The sequence below is a fragment of the Rhinolophus sinicus genome, linkage group LG05 (genome assembly GCF_036562045.2).
Source record: "Rhinolophus sinicus isolate RSC01 linkage group LG05, ASM3656204v1, whole genome shotgun sequence".
NCBI classification, from domain to species: Eukaryota; Metazoa; Chordata; class Mammalia; order Chiroptera; family Rhinolophidae; genus Rhinolophus; species Rhinolophus sinicus.
Window position 1 is genome coordinate 130857077 of NC_133755.1, and position 13334 is coordinate 130870410.

A 13334-nucleotide genomic window follows, 5' to 3' on the forward strand; every position below is an offset into this window, starting at 1 on the left:
TCTTGGACAAGGAGCATCCACAAGACCTGGAAGCTTTTATGTAGAAATGCAGATTCTCAGACCCCTCCCTAAACAAGTACATAAGAATCTTCTTTTTATCAGGACCTCCACGTAATTTCCTTGCACATAAAAGTTTGAGGAGCCTGTGCTACATTACATTCTCCCTGTTCTTAAACCTACTTGGCCGTCGTGAGTCCTCTCTCTTTTTATTAACATCCCTAAAGTTTTTCTTGGTGAGCCTGTCCTGATTTCAGTCTCAATCTCCCCCCATCGCTATTCCGCACAGGTGTCTATGGGTGCTTGTAATGAAAAGGGTTGGATCTACGGAGAAGCCCCAGCAACTTTTTCCTGATCACCAAATGTGCTCACCTGTCAGGTCATAAATTTCCACTCACTTCCCAATGCTGAAGAAAAGCGGTGCATCCAAGACCTGATTTACTATACAACCATTAGTCATTAGGTCTCAAAGAGCAGCTGGGCGAGTGCAGAGGGAGGGCCTCCTCTGAGGCTGATGGACTAGAGATACGGGATGATAAAACCAGCCAAGTGCAGCCAACCAGCATCCCACCATCCACAGAGTTCAACATGAAGAGGCAAAAAAGAGAAAGCTCTACACGAGGCCCACAATATCCCAGCATCCATTCCACATAAGACACACGGAGAATCAGTGGGGATGATTTAACTGAATTATTGGCTGTAAAATAGTCAGCACGTAATGTATGGTTGGCAATGCCCTGGGAAAAGATCACACATAAAAACCTACATCAAGATATAATCAACTAAAATTAGGGGAGTAATTAAAGTAATTAGGGTATATTTATATGAAACTTAATGTTGCCATTAAAAATTATGTTTAGGAAGAACATTGATGGCATGGTAACTGCTCATAATGCTTCGAGCGGAGGGATCTCAGACACATTACTTACGCTTTCTTTGCCTCTGTTTCCTCATCAATAAGTGGAAATAACACCCCTGTATTTTATTAATTTTAAGATGCATGGTTTCTCACATTTTAACATTTCTTTAAAAAAATCATAAGTTATGGGGACTTACAATTAGTTGGTAGTATTTTTCTTTATTTCTTAGTGTAGATAAAACTGGTGCATCTTGGAATGCATAGCATCTTAGACTTGAGGAAAAGATAGCATCGAATGCATTAGATTGTAATGAGGATTAAAAGAGTTCATATAGCTGAAAATTTAAAACTGCCTCACAAGGAGCAAGCAGTCAAAAAAAATATTTGGTATTACAACTGTTACCAAATGGGAGCTCCTTCGCCACACAAGTGCTTACCTTGACAGAAACGGTCAACTGCCTGCTGCCGAGGGACGAGCAATACTGACAGGTGAGCCCAACCAAAACAAATACACTCCTCTCTTCATTTTGGTTCCTGGACTTCACATCATCCATCCTTTCCTTCCACAAAAGCAGGGCTCCTCAACTCTGGCTGCACAGAGGAATCACTTTTTAAAATGCCAATGCCTGGGACACCACCCCCAAACACACATGCGCCCCCCCCCACACACACACACACACACTGATTTAACTAGCCTAGGATAAGCCCCTGGCACTAGGACTTTTAAAAGTTCCCTAGGTGATTCTAATGTGCACCCAAGTTGGAAAACCCCTACATTAAATTAGTAGGTCTTTGCGACTAACGGCCCTTCTAGGAAGAAAATCAGTATGCTGATAGCAGCACAGTTAAGGTCCTGGAGTCAGCCAAGCCAGTATCTAAATTCCTGTTCCGCCCCCTTGACTAGCTAAGTGATAAATTGCTTAACTTCTCACAGCCTCAATTTCTTCATCTGCAAATTGGGAATAATACCTAATTCAGAGAGTTGTTTTCAGGATTTATTAAATGTCATGAACGGAGCTGAGCATTTAATAAACATAAATATTTAATAAATAAATTGTCATTCTTAGTGTCGTTTCATGATCCTTTTAGCATCTACCCAGTGACTTGTCAGTAGAGGTGCTTAATAACTATTTATTGATTCGACTTGGAAACTACAGAAAGCCCCTCCCACGAGAGAGAAGGGCACAGAGAGGAGAGGAGCAAAGGATGCCAGGTTAGGGCCAATCTCACAATTGAGTCTAGGTCTGTCTAATTATTCCTGTGGGAACCCAGGAATAACTACACTCCATTCACCAAAAGGACAGCATCCCTGGAGATGACCAACGAGGGAAACACCTCTGCCCTCCAGACATCCCAACCATGTTCAGTCTCCTGTATAGGTAAATTAGCAACTGAACAGTGTCTGATAATTTTGTCAGAAGCACAGTCTGAAGGCTCTTTCAGAACAAGGGAAGTTGAAGCCATATATGTATATATAGGTAGATAGATACCGTATATATATATACATATATATTAATATGTGTGTGTGTGTGTGTGTATGTTACCAAATGCAGGGCTACGATGTCCCTGTCCTCAGGAATAAATGCTGACCTTGAACGCTGAGTGCAAAGGAGGCCCAGTCCCCACCGGCCTCCCCACCCCGCATGCCTGGGCCAGGGAACTAGCAGCCAGGACTTGCCTCACTGCAGCGCTAAGCTGTACTAACAAGGATACCTGGGAAATGTGCAAAAGAAAGCTGCATAGGGAAATGAAACCCAGGTCCCATTCCTCCTAGCATCAAATTTTTATTCCTTGACTAAACAGAAGCTCTATGGAAGAGAAACAAAGCTAGAATGGAAATCATTTGCTGCCCTCTTGTGGATGATTCGGTATACTGCCCTGCCAGTTTCCAAGACTAGACACATGTAAAAGGGAGGAAGTATACACACGTGGTGTCCAAAAGTCCAGTTCACCTCCGCAAAGGACCTGGAAAAATTGCACCTCTGCTTGCTCCCAACCATCCCATGTGTGTCAGGACATCCGTCTAGTTCTGGCCGGGGCTTGGAATACTTGATCAAAGGAAGTCTGGGTGTATCGTTAGCCTTGGAGGGGAAGGTGAAGGAGAAGGAATCAACAAAAGGTCTGATTTGTCCAATGGCACAAATCTAGATTTGGACAGTTGGCCTAAACCTGGGCCAGCCAAGGGTGGTTGGGGGGTGGGGCAGAGCTAGTAAGATGAAATATTCCAGGACCAGTTCTTAGGGCTACATCTTCTCTAGAGTAGCTGAGGTCAGGGGCGTAGGCCCATCACGAAATTCTAAACTAGATCAACCGTGACCCAGGGAGCAGGAAGGGAGAGGAATCCACCCACGCTAAGTAGCCGGGGCAGGGAGCAGATGCTGTGCCCCCTCTGTAGCCCAAGTCCCATCCCCACTGGGCCCTAGCCCTTCAAGAGCTAAAAGGATTGTTTTTGTGTTTAGAAATGTTGAAAGATCTCCTCCCTAGCTTGGAATATATCCAAATTGTGTGTTGAAGTCACAGTCTCTCTGGAGACGACCTGTGCTAATGAAAGATTTAAGATTTCTCCGTTAGCTGCCACATCATTTGCAACAACTAGTGACAGATAAATGAACCAAGATGGATTTTTAAAAAAAATTATTACATTTTTAATATATATACATGAAATTTCAGAAATCTTACATAAATGCAACTTAATAACCTCAGGACAGAGGGGAGCCGGAATAAAACAGTATTTTGTTATAAGCTTTTAGATATACCACAATACAAAGGTTACTAATACTATTACTGAAGTAGAGATTTTAAAGAAGCATTCATTCTAATCCCATAAGTATTCATGCTAGAAAAGCCTGTTTTATGAGTATTCTCATCCCAAGATGACCGCAGTTTTCATTCTAAGGCTGGTCTGTGTAAAAAACCGATCAATGAATTTATTTATTCCCCCCCTTCTTCCGCATCTTTCATCAATGATATGATTAAAATGCAATGTCTTTAAACCTCTCACTAGTCCCATGGTTGCCCGGTAGCCCGTGCAGCTGTTTGAGACACTTTACTGCCCTAATCTTGTTCTATTTATATACTAATGAGGATACAGTCGCATATGTTCCAGTAAACACCCTCTCTTCCTTTGGCACTCTCTTTACACTTTGCTATGCCATTAGTAGGCATCTTTGAGGCTGACTAGCTAATATTTCTCCTTCACTAGAAAGTCCAGGGCACAGGAATTGGATCCTGGTGACTCTGTGTTTATTTAGCAAAACTTAACACCACTGGCTACATGACCCAGAGCAAAGTGAGATAACTAAGAGTGGGGAGGGCAGAAACCAAGATAGCTCCAGGGACCTCAGTGGCACCCAAGTTGGATCAATCAGACTTTTGTACCAAGAATTTTAAGAGATAGAATGGAAAAACCCAAAGACTAGGAGTCACCAATCTCTAAAAACACATCATGAACACTTACCATGGAATTTTCCATTCTGAGGTTTGGTTATCCCATTCTTCCTTTTGCTTTGTGAGATACGAAGTATTCTATTGCTTGAAATCCAATGAACCTTAAGATATAAGCCCAGGTGTACTTACTCCATATCACTCTGTACCACATGTCTCTGTCACATAACATTCTATCTGGCAGATAACACTGTAACGATATGGACACTAAGTCATAGCCAAAATAAATTTACACATTGATCAAAGTTGGCTATTGACCAGTAGGAAGCTGTTAAAGCACAGGATGTGGGTGAATGTACCAACCTAGAAAGAGCCCCGATTGCTGGGGGAATAATGGTACAAAACCAAAATGATCAAATGTTATAGGAAAAGCAATAAAGACCTAAGTTAATGTTATAATTATCTTCATAATCAGATTAGAGGAGCTGGAAAGATCTGGATTCTTGGCAGTTTAAATGGGAAGAGACCTGAGGGTTTCAGCTGCATCTAATCTCAGGATAAGCCAACATTATATGAGCACAATGGGATAAGCACTAAGAAAGTGATAAAGTTCCCAGATCATGCCAGGTAATAATAACAACCTGCAGTCTGTGTGCATTAAATGTTATTTGAAATATTGTGTCTAAATCCGTTGTCATCCTATGACACTAACTAGAGATCATCGAGGAAAGGGTTCTAAAGTGATGAGAGAAGTGTAAACCATGTCACACGCAGAACCATTAACAGAACTGGGGAAGTTTGGTGTAGGGAAGAAAAGGCTTAAGAGAGCCAGTTGTTTCATCACGTATTTAAAGAGCAAGCACATGAAAGAAAGCCTTCATTATAACTCTAGTAGACAGAAGTAGGAACAGGGGAGGAAAATTACAGGGAGGCAGAAATTAATTATAGAATACCTTTCTACCAGAATTCTCCAACAATATAATAATGTACCTAACAAGGAAGTGGGCTACCCTCTCTGGAAATAGTCTCAAACAGGTTAAATATTTCTGGATATTTTAGAAAATGCTTCTGCGTTGGATGGATGAATGGCATATATGACATTCCAGTTCCCTTCAATACTAAGATGTGGTGCTTCTTGGACAGAGCCTATCACTCACTTTCTGGGTGACTTCAACAAGTAAGTTAATTTCTCCTGAGCTTTTCAGCCTCACCTGTAAGAAGAGGAGGCTAAATTAGATGGTCTCAGGGTTGACATCTGAAGTGGAGGAAGGGTATACTCACAGACAGTAGGAAGGAGGATTGAAGGGAGAAAGGAGTCTGCAATTAGAGAAAAGAGGAGAGGCTGATGAAGGACCAGGAGAAATACAAGGTCTCACAAGGGAAGTAAAAGCATTAACAAGGTCACGTAACAGGAGAGAACAGAAGGAATCAAAAAAGAGGAAAGAGAAAGGTAAAAAGAGAATGTAGACGTTGTGCCTTTCCCCAGCCCTTCCTTCATCTATTATTGGCTCCATCTCCCCCTTCTTTATTGGTTAGCCATTCTTGATAAATTTCAACTGGCATTAATGTAAAGCATATGGTAAATAACATAGTTTTAACTCTTAATTCAATTTTATTACTAAAGGTGTCTTTTTTTTCCAAACAAGGATTTCTCTGAGACCCATCGCATTTTCCCTTTATATTCATCACATATTAAAGGTTTCCAGGAGCCCCTAAATTTCCTATTTATGCGGATGCTCCCATTTGGTATGCTGAAGGTACTTCATTGCCATTCGTTATGAATGAGCTACAACAGTATTGCAACAGCACTCAGCAAACAGCTCCTGACTTTCAGGTGTCATTACATGCAAGTTAAACTAAATGGATGAATTTTTAGTAGGAATAATGTAGTTCATGTTGACATTATTCACAGCTTTCCCAAGAAGACAGGTATTAATCAGACAACACTCTTGTAGTTCTCAGTATATAAATATTTGGGCGTCTGACTAAACAGTGCCCTAACCTTTAAAAGGCATATAGACCTTATGCGTTAAATAGGATCATCGGTATAAAGGGCAATTTAGGACAAATAAAGGGAAGAATTTCTTTGCACAGGAGTATGGATGTATATGGAACCCATTATTTCAAGAGTTTGAACAGCATGCAAATAAAAATACATCCCCAAGAAGGATTTAGATAAGTCAGTAATAGCAAAGTTCTGTGAACTCTTCCTTCAAAATCACTTGTGAACTTGTCTCTTCCCCTCTATTTCCACTGTCCCCACCTTGGACAGCATACATTTATTGACGTCTCAGAGGAAATCTTAAAAATATAAGACCTCGGATATTATTTCTGGAAGTTTGTAACCTAGCAAGTGGGATATGGTATACAACAAGAGACGAATAGGAAAGCATGTAGGTACATGCTAGGTGCTCAAAGAACAGATGAACAATGATGGCTTCAGAAATTAAGAAAAAAGGACCATTTCTCAGAGCAGGAAGACTTCCTGGAGAAGGATGAATTTAACATACGGCCATAATGCACAGGATGAGCACAGATAAGCCAACAAGATGGAAACACCATGAATCAAAACGTGATGGTGGACGAGGTATGACACGATTTTTAGTACCTCAGTTGTCTAAGTGGAGAACACCGCTCATGTGAGAAAGCTTCACACGGGACAGCAGGAAAGTGAGACGTTTAGGAACCAAATATTGGAAGCCCTTGACAAACAAGATAAAGAGCTGAGACTATTCTGTAGAAGGTGAGGAGCCATCAAAGGTATCTGAGCAAGAAGTTCTGACAAGAAGCAATAAGGACCCAAACGGAAAGCAATAATATGAATAGAAAGGAAGAAACAAACGTATAGGACACTCTGCTCTTCCCTTCTAATGCACACTGCTGATGGATTCATCTTTCTTTATCATTTTGCTAATCTTCCACTCAAAAGTCCTCATTACATCCCACACAAAGTCCAAACTCCTTCTCTTGGTCTCCACTATGTTTTGCGGTCTTGCATGGTCTATTTATAACACAAACTCATTTACCACTTAAAAAGAAAACCCTTCCACTGCATTCAAGCAGTCAGTTCACGATTTCCAGCATACGTACAGTTCATTATTAACATTTATAGGTCACACATTTTCTGCCCCGCTCTGTGCTAGATGTGATGAAAATGAAAGGATGATAAAATAAAGTACTGCTTTCAAAGACCCACAATCGAATGGGACCCACTTTCTGTTGTTTCTTCCCTAACACCTACCCATTCATCCAGAAGAAGCTCATGTCCTCATTTTCCTAGGGCCATCAGTGATCACTGTTGTCCACACACTTGGGCCTCACTTACTTGGAACTCATCAGCATCTATAATCTTTTCTGCCTATTGCATGATTGTAATTCATCAGTTATCATTTTACCACGTCAAAAAGTTATCACTCCTTTTTTAAAACAAATTCAGCACCTAAGACTGGTTTTTGTTCCTGGTTACTGCTTCTGCAATTTGCATGTCCAGGGGGTGATAGCATGTCAGAGGCACATAAGCACAGAGCACTCAGACTTTCAAAGCATGGATTTACAGCATTATTTTCATGTCTTAGGTTAACCCTAATCTTAAACGCAGGCCTAACTCAAACAAATCATAACTTCCCTGAATCACAATATGGGAATAAAACTATAGGAGCAATTTACCCTTCAGTTTTAGATGAGAAGCTTTAATAACTAATCTTTCCCACCAAATTCCACTTGCTTTCCATAAGGCCAAGGCCTCCTGGAACTAGTCAGTCTCCCATGCAGGCCTTGCTCATCACCTGGCCCATTTGCCAGATATCTCTTCACATACACATAATTTAATATTCCCATATTTCTAAAAAATGGTCTTATTTAGTCCCTCCAAATCACTACCACAGAACACAAGGTGAGCAATATATATGTTGATCAATTATATGATTGACTTTTATGTATGTGTGTGTTTCATTCTAGGTTACTGAAAAAAAGGACATTTGGAAATATCCCTCCATGCTAAGGGGTTATCTTCAGAGCACTTCAGAATCTCCTACTTCAGAGACAGAATAGAGGGCAAGGTTAACCAGCTAGTTGAACTAACAGAGAATTTTTCATTCTGTAATTTTGCAATGATAAAGGAAGACATAGGAGCCCATGAAAAGGAACAGAAAAGGTAGAGATGCTTGGAGCAGAATCCTCGTGATAAGAGCCTCCCACAGCCAGCCTGAGAAGAGACACCAGAGTCTTGCTCATTTCAGTGGCTTTCCACAGACTCATGACCACCAAGGCCACCTTAAAAATGATTTGGTTCTCATTCACATGTATATGCTACATTTTACAGGATGTAAAGTTGGGACTGTGCCTTCTCTTGAGTCTCCATGACAATAGGTACCAACCAATCCCACTCTCTGCAGCGGGGTCTTAGACCACATAAGCGGATCTGGCAGAGTGAGAGGCAGGGGAAGTTTCCAGTTCCCTCATGCTTAGTGAATAGAGCATGGGGGAGAGCTTGACATTTTAGTGCCAAGGTCTACATTTCCACATAAAGAGAGACAGAGATAATGGCACCATCTTAAAGAGACTGCCCAAGAGGACTTTTGGAAGAGTGCTAGAATGCCAACCAAGGGGCAATGCAGTCATAAACGGTTGGCCAGAGGAGATGCATTTGCCTGTGTCATGGGAACTGCCAGGTGAAAGACCCCCAGCACTATGGAGGTCTCCCAAAAGTCTGTGGGAATGCCCACAGAGAGTCATCTTTGAATATCTGCAAGTATCTCCAATCGTTTGGGTGGCAGACGAGATAGACATGCCCTCTAAACTCCTCTCCCTGCCTCTGCTCTCACCTGAGAAGGATTAGAAGCTGCAGCTAGCCCAATGAGTGTACAGGGTGGGAAAGGAGTGCGGAGGCAGAAGAATCTGATACAAGCAAGAAAATAGAAGTACCAGGCCTTCCTTCTGATGGAGACCCAAGCAAAGCAGGGGACAGCTTCAGTGCTGAATGCAAGTCAGAATTTTTATTATTACACTTGACTGCACATATTAATAACAGAACTGCAGCTGTTTAGAGGGAATAAAGAGATCCCCAGCTTTTCTCTGGCTAAGCACATGCAGATAAACAAAGAGGCTTGCCTAAAATTTCATCCAACACTCGGGGAAAAACTCCTCCACAGAGTGGCCTTGTAGGAGCAGTTATAAAAAAAAATAGTAAGTCACGTTACATTTGTATCTGACATGTCTGCTTTTAAGGTACTAGTAGTTGAATATACCTGGGGGTGCCAAAAATATGTATACATGACTTGAATTCATCTTTTGTTTTCGTTATATATTGAGTATTACAATTTTAATACAGTGTTTTCCTTTCTTAAAATCTGTGTATGTTTTTGGCACCCTCTGTATATATGTAAAAAAATGTAGGAAAGAGGGTTAAAAACAATAACATACTACTATAAATTCAAATTCCTATATCAGGGAAAAATAGGAGAAAGAAAAGATAAAGGAAGAAGACTTATCTTCTACCTGCCAGGAATTTCACCCATGTTTGCGTGCAGAGATCATGTGCTATCCTTACGTGCCAGCACTAACGCAGAGAATGCATCATTAAACTTACTCTGCTTCCTATGGAATGTAAAGACTGATATGATAGTTAAAAGGAATAAACTTCCAAGACCCAAAATAAAGCTATTCACAAAGTTCTAATATATGTAGTCTCATTAATAAGGTAAAACTCCTGCAATACATAGAAACAATATAAGACAGGCGGCAAGTGAACGTACCTAACACTAGAGGCTCTAACAGAAGAATTTACTGGGCAGCGAAACAGTGAGAAAACCTAAAGTGCCAACCATTAGCAGGGTTTGGGACTCAGATCCATGGCATGTGTGTGTCAGGGAAATGGAAGCTGTATGAATTATGGGCTCTAACTCCATCGAGGGACCCTGAGGATGGCATAAACCACTTGAGCCTACAGAAATTACTACCCCGTATTTCAGTCATCTGTGGTTTGTTCTATAAATCATTTAGTGGCTGCCTTTGTACAGTCTGTCTGGTAAAACTTCAAGCTTGGGATAGTTCTTTACAATTTGATTTGTCTTTTACCTGAGATTCTGTCCATTCCTGTAACAGATCTTTATGGACCGTCTACGACATGCTTACCACAATGTGGGGAAAGGGACTGTGGCATCCCCTCTGGGCCTCCCGCTGCTACAGGCTTTAAACCTTTCAAGTTATCCAGTACCCGGAATCAGCCTATATGTGCCAGCCAGAGGGCCCTGCCTGGGGAGTAAATACCCATCAAAACAACAAAAACTAAAACAAATGTTTAATGGGGATGCAGCCACAGGCGTTTTGGGGTGAGGTTCCCCCAGTGTTCCATCCTCGGAGCTCTGTCTATGCAGTTTTCCAGGGCTCCATTCACAAGGAAAAGCTGCTGCTCAGTGACTTGGGGAAGCTGCTTTTATGGAGAAAGGGGTTGACTTACCTGATGCTAAGACATGAGGTACCCACACCCAACCAACCCATACCACCTGCCTCCAAGCAGTAGATATAATGCCCCCCCACAAAGCCCTGACTCTCCCCACCACAGATGCACTCCAAGTCCACTCTGTCCCTTTTATGACACTTCTTTGCATCCTCTCTCCCTTTAAAAGTGTAGAGCTAGTGGTATATGGTGGTGTAAAAGCTAAACTCTTAGACTCTGCATTTGTTTACTTGGCAGAGATCTGGGGCAAGTTACTTAACCTCTCTTTGCCGCAGTTTTCTCATCTGTAAACGGTCTGGTGATGATGGTAATGAAGGTGGTGGTAGTGAGGAAGATGATGGTGACAGTGATGGTGCCTATCTCACAGGGTTGCTGTGAGGATTAAATGAGGTAATACACGTAGGTTGCTAAGAACACGGCATGGTACATAGTAATTAACATGTAGATATTAGCTATTACTAGTTGATTTGGTCAATAAACTCCTCTTTCCAGCATGAGGAGAATCAACAAAGCAGAAGGTAGAAACAGTGTTTACAGAGCAGTAGTGGTATTCAGCTTCAAGAAAGGAAGAAAAAACATTTCAGCTGGAAGGTACCTTAAAAGATCAACCTGCAAGAATGGTCATTTTGCATATGAGGATACTAAGTGACATGGTCCAGATATTACTGACTCTAACAGATATTACTATATCTTAAGGACAAGCATTATACAAATACAAGGTGCTAATAATTTTTCTCTCTTTAGTTTATTTGCTTCAGTGATCCTTTCAGGGGCCGTGGCTTCATTTTTACCCCCTTCAGCAGTTCCAGTCCTGCATCTCTTACTGGTTCCTCAAATTCAGTGTGGCTAAAAACAAACATTTTCCCCCAAAACCAGTTTCCCCACCTCCACATGCCCTGCATCTGGCAGCAATATCATCACATTCCCCAATCTCCCAGGGTTTCCTCATCATCTCTCCCCACCCTGTGCTCCCCAAATCCAAGGGTTTTAGTGCTTCCTTGTGCCTGGTGGCTGTTCTCCCTCTTCACCCCATTTCATGCCTCTAGCTTCTCTCTGAGCCACTGAGATCAGCTCCAGCTGCTCTGCTGCAACCTCTTCTCTGACTAGTCCTGCATTTAGGCTATGGTCAGATAAATCTTATTTACTCGCTCCTTTCTCATGTTAGTCCCCTGCTCCAAATCCCTCCTGACCCCCAAAGGGATGATTTCCCAACAGTCTGCCTCAGGGGCCTTCCTCCCTACTGACTCCCTTTCCCATGCCTGTGCCACCAGTGAATCTGGACTATTTGACATCCCTGAGCAGTCCTTTTCCTTTGACTGCACCTGCTGAAGTGGAGGGAGCTTGTGATGGTGGAGAGGAAGCAGCAGGGCTTCCCACAGAGAGCATGAGAACACATTAGGGGCGGAATGGAATGGGCCTGGGGCTGTTCCCTTCCACACACAGCCCTTCCCTCAACTCTCCTCCTCCCTTTCAAGGCTGCCTGTGATGTTTTCATCAGGGTTTACCTGGATACACGCTGAGCAAGAGTTACTCAGGGTGTTTGCCCAGGCCAAACATACCCCCAGGTAGGCAAACCTCCAATCCTAACTTCCTCTACGGGAGACGACCCCCTAAGTCTTCACACCAGAACTCCATCACTAAAATAGACCAGGTAACTTTTAGAAACACGGGGCAGCAACACAGTAATTACCGTGAAGAAGGAAGCTGGTTCTCGCTCCTCTGTTTCCTGAAGTTCCCTTTCATCCAAAGGATATGCTACTTTAACCTTGGCAGGGTTTAAAGGAAAAGTCTGTTGCTAATGGGAACCAGTCCAGCTGGGAAGTGTTTAATGGGTGCTGACAGTGGCATCATCTACAAACAAAATGGGCAGCCCTTGAGAGAGCGAGGAGACCAAATGTTCTGCCTCTCCTCCAAAGGCAAAAAGGACAATAATATCAAAAGTCAAGTCATGGAATATTCATACAGCTGGCAGCAAAACATTTCTCTTAACACTTCTGAGAGCACAGCAGGTTGGAAAGGCAAACAGCGCCTTCCCCATAATGTCTTCTGAAAACAAGGAGAGCAAAATTTGCCTAAGGGGGCAGACACCAAGCTTGAGTTCAGGACCATGACACAATTTCTAGAAGGGTCTGGAGCTAACTGAAGTTGAAATAGATATAGATTTATCCCAAAGCATTTCTAATTAGGGTCTATGTTAATAAGCAGAACTGAATAATTGGGATTTATTAGGTCAAGAGAGAAAGGGGGTGCAAAGGGATAAAAAACAAACTAGTACCTCTAGAATGTACGATTGGGGGTATTCTCATTTTCCACTTAATAGATATTCCCATGGCTTAGGGATTTGGGGATTTTAGATGTTGCCTTATTGTAATTTGCTCTAAACGGTAAGAAGCTAATATTTGAATAGCTGGTCAAATTTGTAGGTAGGCTTTCAAATATCCAGAATGTCTGTATTGATCCTGACATGCCCTTAATGCCCAGCTAAACTTGGTGGTTCATGTACATATGTGTGAAAAAACTTAGTAATAAGATTTGTATTTCCAAAACCTCTCTGAGAATCTCTGACCCCAAGATATTACTTGAGCATATCATAGCACATAGCCCTGATGTACCTCCCTAAGCCTCTCTCCTCATCTG